Here is a 10,068-nt window from a genome sequence, read left to right on the forward strand (position 1 = left end):
GTTTCCGGACCATTCCGGAAACCCTCGTGATGTCCGTGATCCCATCCGGGACTCCGAACAACATTCGGTAACCAACCATATAACTCAAATACGCATAAAACATCGTCGAACCTTAAGTGTGCAGACCCTGCGGGTTCGAGAACTATGTAGACATGACCCGAGGGACTCCTCGGTCAATATCCAATAGCGGGAACTGGATGCCCATATTGGATCCTACATATTCCGAAGATCTTTATCGGTTGAACCTCAGTGCCAAGGATTCATATAATTCCGTATGTCATCCCCTTTGTCCTTCGGTATGTTACTTGCGTGAGATTCGATCGTCAGTAGCCGCATACCTATTTCAATCTCGTTTACCGGCAAGTCTCTTTACTCGTTCTGTAATACAAGATCCCGCAACTTACACTAAGTCACATTGCTTGCAAGGCTTGTGTGTGATGTTGTATTACCGAGTGGGCCCCGAGATACCTCTCCATCACACGGAGTGACAAATCCCAGTCTCGATCCATACTAACTCAACAAACACCTTCGGAGATACCTGTAGAGCATCTTTATAGTCACCCAGTTACGTTGCGAAGTTTGATACACACAAAGCATTCCTCCGGTGTCAGTGAGTTATATGATCTCATGGTCATAGGAACAAATACTTGGCACGCAGAAAACAGTAGCAACAAAATGACACGATCAACATGCTACGTCTATTAGTTTGGGTCTAGTCCATCACATGATTCTCCTAATGATGTGATCCCGTTATCAAGTGACAACACTTGCCTATGGTCAGGAAACCTTGACCATCTTTGATCAACGAGCTAGTCAACTAGAGGCTTACTAGGGACAGTGTTTTGTCTATGTATCCACACATGCACTGTGTTTCCAATCAATACAATTATAGCATGGATAATAAACGATTATCATGAACAAAGAAATATAATAATAACTAATTTATTATGGCCTCTAGGGCATATTTCCAACATTTGGAGCGGTGCGAAGGCACAATGCTCCCTGATACGTCCATTTTGCATCATGCTTTCATGTTGATATTTATCGCTTTTTGGGCTGTTATTTCACTTCACGGTATAATACTTATGCCTTTTCTTTCTTATTTTGCAAGGTTTACATGAAGAGGGAGAATGCCGGCAGCTGGAATTCTGGCCTGAAAAAGGAGCAAGTTTGAGATGCCTATTCTGCGCAACTCCAAAAGCCGTGAAAATCAACGTGGTTTTTTTTTGGGATTTATGAAAAATACTGGGCCGAAGAAGTGCCAGAGGGGCGCCAGCAGGTGGCCACAAGCCTGCTAGCGCGGCCACCCCCTGGCCGCGCCTAGGGGGCTTGTGGGCTCCCTGTTGGCCCACTGGCCCCCCTCTTTTGCTACAAGAAGGGTTTTGGTCTGGAAAAAAAAAATCAAGAGGAGGCTTTTCGGAGGATTCGGAGCCGCCACGAGGCGGAACTTGAGCAGAACCAATCTAGAGCTCCGGCAGGACGATCCTGCTGGGGAAACTTCCCTCCCGAAGGGGGAAATCGTCGCATCGTCATCACCGACACTCCTCTCATCGGAGGGGACTCATCACCATGAGCATCTTCATCAGCACCATATCATCTCCAAACCCTAGTTCATCACTTGTAACCTGCTACTTCTCAAACAACAGCGCCAGAAATTGACACGTTGACAGAGATTGGGCTTGCGTTGGTTTTTCCCTTGAAGAGGAAAGGGTGATGCAGCACAAGAGCAGTAAGTATTTCTCTCAGTTTGAGAACCAAGGTATCGATCCAGAAGGAGGGTCTCGTCAAGTCCAGAGTACCTGCGCAAACACAAACAAGATTGCACCCAACGCTTCAAAGGGGTTGTCAATCCCTTCAAGATTGTTTGCAAAGTGAGATCTGAAGGCGGAAAGTGCAACGAAGTAAAAAGTGTAAGGCTGAAAATATGGTGTGGAGTAGATCCTGGGGGCCATAGTGTTCACTAGAGGCTTCTCTCAAAATAGCAAGTATTACGGTGGGTGAACAAATTACTGTCGAGCAATTGATAGAACCGCGCAAAGTCATGAAGATATCTAAGGCAATGATCTAGCATATAGGCATCACGTCTGAGACAAGTAGACCGATACTTTCTGCATCTACTACTATTACTCCACACATCGACCGCTATCCAACATGCATCTAGTGTATTGAGTTCATGACGAACAGAGTAACGCTTTAAGCAAGATGACATGATGTAGAGGGATAATCTCAAACCAATGATAAAAACCCCATCTTTTTACCCTTGATGGCAACAACACGATACGTGCCTCGCTACCCCATCTGTCACTGGGTGAGGTCACCGCGCGGTATGAACCCAAAACCAAGCACTTCTCCCATTGCAAGAATCATAGATCTAGTTGGCCAGACAAAACCCACAACTCGAAGAGAATTACAAGGATATGAAATCATGCATATGAGAGATCAGAAGAAATCTAGTTGGCGGAAAAGTGATTACGATGCTCCCCTGATTTGTTTAGGAATATTTGGGAATTTATAGGCGCAAGATCTAGGTCAGGGGACCTCCAGGGGGCCCACAAGCCTGCATGGCGCGCCCCCTGGCCGCGGGGTGGGGGCTTGTGGGGCCCCTGGGACTCTTCTGGCTTGGCCCCCAAGCTCCCCGATCTTCTTCCGTTCCAGAAAAAATCTTTTCGGGGATTTTCTTCCGTTTGGACTCCGTTTCAAAATCTCTTGTGAAAGGGGTCAAAAACATGGAAAAAACAGGAACTGGCACTGGATTAATAAGTTAGTCCCAGAAAATGAATAAAAGGCATTCAAAACATCCAAAGTTTGACAAGATAATAGCATGAAACCATCAAAAATTATAGATACGTTGGAGACGTATCAAGCATCCCCAAGCTTAACTCCTGCTCGTCCTCGAGTAGGGAAGTGATAAAGAATGAATTTTTGATGTGGAATGCTACCTAGCATAGTTGTCCTTTGCAACTTCTTTCACGTGGCATGAATGTTCAGATCCGTACGATTCAAAACAATAGTTTGCTATTGACATGTAAACAGTAATACTTCAAGCAAACTAGCAAAGTGATCATGAACTTTCAAATTAAATAACAAGGCCAAATAAAGTTATCCCTACAAAATCATATAGTCTGGCTATGCTCCATCATCCTCACACAACTAATGTAAATCATGCACAACCCCAGAATTGTCCAAGTAATTGTTTTCGCACTCTTACTTTCTCAAACTTTTTATAACTCTCACGCAATACATGAGCACGAGCCATGGATATAACACTACAGGTGGAATAGAGTGTGGTGGTGGTTGTGAGACAAAAATGGAGGAGATGGTCACATTGACTCGGCGTATCAATAGGCTATGGAGATGACCATTAATAGATATCAATGTGAATGAGTAGGGATTACCATACAAGAGATGCACTAGAGCTATAAGTATGTGGAAGCTCAAAAGGAAAACTAGTGGGTGTGCATCCAACTTGCTTGCTCACGAAGACCTAGGGCAGTTTTGAGGAAGCCCATCATTGGAATATACAAGCCAAGTTATATAAAAAATTCCCACTAGTATATGGTAGTGACAAAGCAAGAAGCTCTCAATCGTGAAGAACATGGTGCTAATATGAAGCACAAGTGTGGAAAAAGATAGTAGCATTGTCCCTTCTCTCTTTTTCTCTCATTTTTTTATTTGGGCTCTTAGGCCTCTTTTTTTCTTTTCTCACATTTTTTTTGTTTTTGGGCTCTTTGGCATCTTTTTTTATTTCCTCACATGGGACAATGCTATAATAATGATGATCATCACACTTTTATTTACTCATAGCTCAAAGATCACAATAATGATGACTCCATAGGAAATGCCTCCGGCAGTGTACCGGGATGTGCAACAATCTAGTATGATCATGCAATGGCAATATGAGAGTGACGACACAAGTCATGAGACGGAATGGTGGTAGTTGCATGGCAATATATCTCGGAATGGCTATGAAAATTCCATAGTAGGTAGATATGGTGGCTGTTTTGAGGAAGGAATTTTGTGGGTTTGTGCACCGGCGAGAATTGCACGACACTAGAGAGTCTAGCAATGGTGAAAGGTGAAAGTGCATCTATACCATGGGCTCACATTAGTCATAAAGAACTCACATACTTGTTGCGAAAGTTTTTATTAGTAATCGAAACAAAGTGCTAAACGCATACTCCAAGGGGAAGGGTTGGTAGATGTTAACCATTGCGCGATCCCAACCTCAACACAAAGGATGACAATCAATAGATCAATTATGCTCCGACTTCCTAACATAGCGGTTCACCATACGTGCATGCTACGGGAATCACCAACTTCAACACAAGTATTTCTAGATTCACAACACCCTCCTAACATAACTCTTAATGTTACCAAATCCATGTCTCAAAACTAATTGAGAGGAATCAAAACTTCTCTTTCTACTCAATGCACATGAAGATGGAGGTTTTTGCATCCTCTTTGGGTACCTATCACATTTGGGACTACTTTCATAGCATAAGCCAACTACCAAATCACGCACCGCCGTGCTCTAAAGATATAAGTGAAGCACAAGAGAAAAAGTATCTAGCTCAAAAGATATAAGTGAAGCACAAGAGCAAAAGTATCTAGCTCAAAAAATATAAGTGAAGCACATGAGCAAAAGTATCTAGCTCAAAAGATATAAGTGAAGCTCATTGAGCATTCTAGCAAAATCACGATGAGTGCATGTCTCTCTCTTTCAAAAAGGTGTTCAAAAAGGATGATTGTGACACAACAAATAAAAGACCCCTATGATACAAGACGCTCCAAGCAAAACACATATCATGTGGTGAATAAAAATATAGCCCCAAGTAATGTTACCGATGGATTGAAAACGAAAGAGGGGATGCCTTCCCGGGGAATCCTCAAGCTTAGGCTTTTTGGTGTCCTTGAATTTGACTTGGGGTGCCTTGGGCATCCCCAAGCTTGAGCTCTTTCCACTCATTGTCTCTTTGTCCATGAGAACGTCACCCAAAACTTAAAAACTTCACAACACAAAACTTAAACAGAAACTTGTGATATCATTAGTACAACAAAACAAACTACCACTTCTTTTGGTACTGTGGAAAACTTGAATTCTATCTATATTAATGATGGGCTACTGTATTCTCACTTTTACATGGCTAGTACCCCCGATACTAACCATAGTTTCATCAAAATAAGCAACTAACCCAACAAAAACAGAATCTGTCAAAAACAGACCAGTCTGTAGCAATCTGTATACTTCGTATACTTCTTGTACCTCCATCAATCTGAAAAATTGCGACGGTCTGGGGGAAAAGCATATCAATCAGCAGAAAAAAGAATCAACTCAAAATCTCTTTCTGAATAAAAATGAAAAATCATCTCGTGAGCAGAAAGTTTGTGTCTTTTTCCAGCATGATCAAACGACCATTACCAAGACTTATCATAAAGGCTTTGCTTGGCTCAAACACAAAAAGAAACACAAAAAACACAATCACAACAGAATTATGAAAATGTGGACGCAACAAAAGAGAAAGAAAAAGATAAATCCATTGGGTTGCCTCCCAACAAGCGCTATTGTTTAACGCCCTTAGCTAGACATAGGAGCGATAGAATCACGTATCGTCGTCTTTGGTGCTCAAACCGTAAGTGGCCCTCATCATGGATTCATAAGGCAATCTTATTTTCTTTCTAGGAAAGTGTTCCATACCCTTCCTTAAAGTAAATTTAAATCTAATATTCCCTTCCTTCATATCATTGATAGCACCAATAGTCCTTAGGAAAGGTCTACCAAGAATAATAGGGCATGTAGGATTTCAATCAATGTCAAGCACAATGAAATCCACGGGTACATAGTTCCTATTTGCAATAATAAGAACATCATTAATCCTTCCCAAGGGTTTCTTGATAGTAGAATCGGCAAGATGCAAATTAAGTGAACACTCTTCAATCTCATTAAAACCCAGAACATCACATGAAGATTTTGGAATCGCAGAAACACTAGCATCCAAATCACACAAAGCATTGCACTCATAGTTTTTGATTTTGATTTTGATGGTAGGTTCCCACTCATCATGAAGCTTTATAGGGATAGAGACTTCCAATTCAAGTTTCTCTTCAAGAACTTTCATCATAGCTTCGATGATATGATCGGTAAAGGCTTTGTTTTGGCTATAAGCGTGTGGAGAGTTCAACATGGATTGCATCAAAGAAATGCATTCAATCAAGGAGCAACTATCATAATTGAATTCCTTGAAATCCATGGTAGTAATTTCATTACTACTCAAAGTTTTTACGTCTTCTGCTCCACTTTTAATGCTCTTAGCATCAAGATAGATGGACTCCGAATCATTAGGGCACTTTTCAACTAAAGTGGATTCATATCCAGCCCCATAATCATCTTCTATTATATACTTAAAACGATAGAAAACGAAAGGTGATCATTTGACACTCTAAAAATAAGATATATGAACGGTTATGATTAGGCAAGGACACATTAGATTAAAAAGCGTAGCGTTACATAAAAATATTATAATGTACAAATAGGTTGACATGTCACGTGTCACATACGAGGCATATAGATTTAACGTAATACACATTAGATTAAAAAGTGTAGCGTTACATAAAAATATTATAATGTACAAATAGGTTGACATGTCACGTGTCACATACGAGGCATATAGATTTAACGTAATACACAAGAAAAATAAGATATATCAACGGTTATGATTAGGCAAGGACACATTAGATTAAAAAGTGTAGCGTTACATAAAAATATTATAATGTACAAATAGGTTGAGATGTCACGTGTCACATACCAGGCATATAGATTTAACGTAATACACAAGAATAATGCGTGAGCGGAATGAATATGCAAAAGTTATTGATTAGGTCTCACGCTGCTCGATGCAAAAATGGTATTTCATAGCATATAGATTTAATGTAATACACAAGAATAATGCATGAGCTGAATGAATATGCAAAAGTTATTGATTAGGTCTCTCACGCTGCTCGATGCAAAAAAGGTATTTCATGCTGCCAAAACGAGGTACATGGATTACAAAAAAAAAGGCAACAAGAATAATGCGTGAGCGGAAGTAGTATGCAAACGTTATTGATTAGGCGACTCACGCTACTCCATGCAAAAAAGTATTTCATGCTGCCAAAACGAGGTACATGGATTACCAAAGGAAAAAAATGGAGGCAACAAGCCAAATATGTCACGCGCGCAGGCTAACCATATTTTAAAAATCTCTTTTTAGAAAACTCACGCGGAAGGAGTATGCAAACGTTATTGATAAGATCTCTCACGCTGCTCAATGCAAAAAAAGTATTTCATGCTGCCAAAACGTGGTATATGGATTACCAAAGACAAAAAAAGAGGCTAACCATATTTAAAAAATCTCTTTTAAGAAAACTCATGCCGGCTAATCCAGTACCATAAGGAAGATTGCATTCGTTGATATTACTAGTAAAAATGCCCGTGCGTTGCAACGGGAAAAATAATAATGGAAAACGTTTCTCTACGACAGACCGACGGAACGCTCAGCCGTTCCAGCGCGCATCGTTCAATTGTGTGCATCATACATCTCATGTCGTGCGTCCCTCGCTTAGAAACCATGCGTTTTGATGGTCCCACGTCCCTTGCAAACTACATTATCTGCTTTGAGCCGTCCTCCTTCACACATCTACTTTCTCAAAATACATCTCTCTTTCTTTCTAAAATAAGCCAAGGTTCATAGCGACACATGATTCACGAATGACTGCAACCGGTGTTTGGGAAGGCTGCGACCGGCCATGAGACAGTGAGCATAGTGATTGCAGTATAGCGAGGATCGAGCAACGCTCGTCCGAGGAAAAATTAACGTCACAGTTTTTGCTACATGCTTCAACCAGCGTAAGAATTTGCTACAAACGACATTTTGTACAACTTCCATCGGTGTCATGTTTTACTGTCATGTTTTACTACAATGCACAATCGAGGTCACATTTTTGCTACAACCAATGTCACTCTTTGCTATAACCCTTTTTAGTTTTTGCTACATACGTTCAAGACTGAGGTGCGACCCCGCAACAATGTCAATGATGTTTTTTGATGTAACCGTAGTAGAATTTTAATACATCTGATAATATTTTTTTCTATATTCATCCATTTTGACGCAAAATGCGGCAACCTGCAACGGTGAGCTACAATCGTCGGCGAGGATGACAACATTTTTTGTTGCAATCGTTGTTTCTGTTTGCTACGACCGACAACGAAATTTGCTACCAAGGAAGGCGAGCAAGATTTGCGACCAGCGACTGCGTCGACGAGCGGCTCCGACGAGATACAGAGAGATGCATGCCAACTTAACTCTTCTCTTGATTGCTGATAGCGTCGTTTGATTCTAAACATATTAGGCAACTCCATCAAAAACAGTAAATTTGTAAGGACATGCATACCAAATGCTCTACTTTGTGACCGACGGGCAAGTTTGTTAGGTCTTAAAAATCATTATGTTTTTTTAAAACAACATGAAATCAAAGTTAAGCCATTGGTTTACGTAAAACTTGTATCAGCAACATTGTGCATTTTCAAATACATTTAGAAACATTTTCCAGAGATGTGTTTAATATTTTCCTACTTCATGGTGAACATTTTTCAAAATATATTTAGTTTTGATGTTTAATTTTTCAATACACATTCTATATTTTTTGTATACATTAAGAACATTTTTGATATACACTTTGGCATTCTCTGAATACATAGTTAACATTTTTCTAAACTTATACCTTTTATGTCTACTTTGTTTCATACACATCGTACACTTTTGTATTCATTTCTATATACATCAAATTTTTTTTGTATGCACATTAAAATAAAATAAATGCATGATAAAAAATTTTAAAAAGAAAGAAAAAATATATATTAATTATCAATATGTATTGTACATTTTCTATATATAATGGAGAACTTTTCTATTCAAGTTTGGTATTTTTATAATTTAAATATTTAAAGTATATCTAAATAAAGCCAAAATAAAAAACAAAGCAAATATAGAAAATAAACGGCCACGCTGGGGAGAAATGAGGATTCGAACTTGCATCCCATGGGCAGAGGAGCAGGTAGCAAACCAGTTGTTGTGGGCTGGGACTTTTGTTTCAATGAGGGACACCTACCTCTTGACTCAAATGTAACGACCGACTTATACAAACGAAACGTTTTCTGCACTTGCCAATGGCATAGGGAGGTAAATCATACAAAATACATGGATAAATTACATGACGGACGACAGAAGCATTATTTGCTTTATTAGTAGGTAAAGATTGATTGCAGCAGCCAATTCGTGTTTTTTGATAGGAAAAGCAAGTTCTTTTTGAACATCATGACCGTCTCGCTGAGTAAGTCGGACCTAAAATAGGTTTGCTTCAGCGTACGTACGTACGTACGTACGTACGTACGCAAGTCAAAGTCATTATGAGCTGCAGATCAAACAAAATAAATAAATTATGAGTTGAAAGGAAAGGGAGACATATTGATTCTCTAGATGAAAACAACATGCCCGCACGGAACTGAGGCTTCTCGGAACGTAATGATTTTCTAGATCGAACCAACAAGTCATGACATATGACCACTTCATGCTCTACGCGATCTCGCCGGTATGCGGGCACAACACCGACGACGATGAGGCTGCTCCCATGCAGTCAGCTGTCTATGGTGTTTAGATACAATTTCTTATTCAACAATGACTTTTTATATATATAACAGGTGGATGTACAAGGCTAATGTAGTGGCAAGTAAAACCTTTTAATTTCGACAGGGGGCAAACGATTAGTACAAAAAGCGATATCATACAAGACCTCACGTGTTGTAATATTTGTGCAAGTTCTCGCATATTATAGGCCCGCTTTCAAACATACGTTCATGGATAAAGTGAAGAGATTTCTAATTACCATAAGACCACCAATTTGTACTGGAATACCTTGCCATGCGGATTAACGCGTATAGCTATCATGCGTGCCGCCAGGTTGGTCGTCTGACCCAGCGATGCATGGGAAGGAAGCTGGATAAATGTGTTGCATGATGGGCCAATAGTGTAAGAT

The sequence above is a fragment of the Hordeum vulgare genome, chromosome 3H (genome assembly GCF_904849725.1).
Source record: "Hordeum vulgare subsp. vulgare chromosome 3H, MorexV3_pseudomolecules_assembly, whole genome shotgun sequence".
NCBI lineage: Eukaryota > Viridiplantae > Streptophyta > Magnoliopsida > Poales > Poaceae > Hordeum > Hordeum vulgare.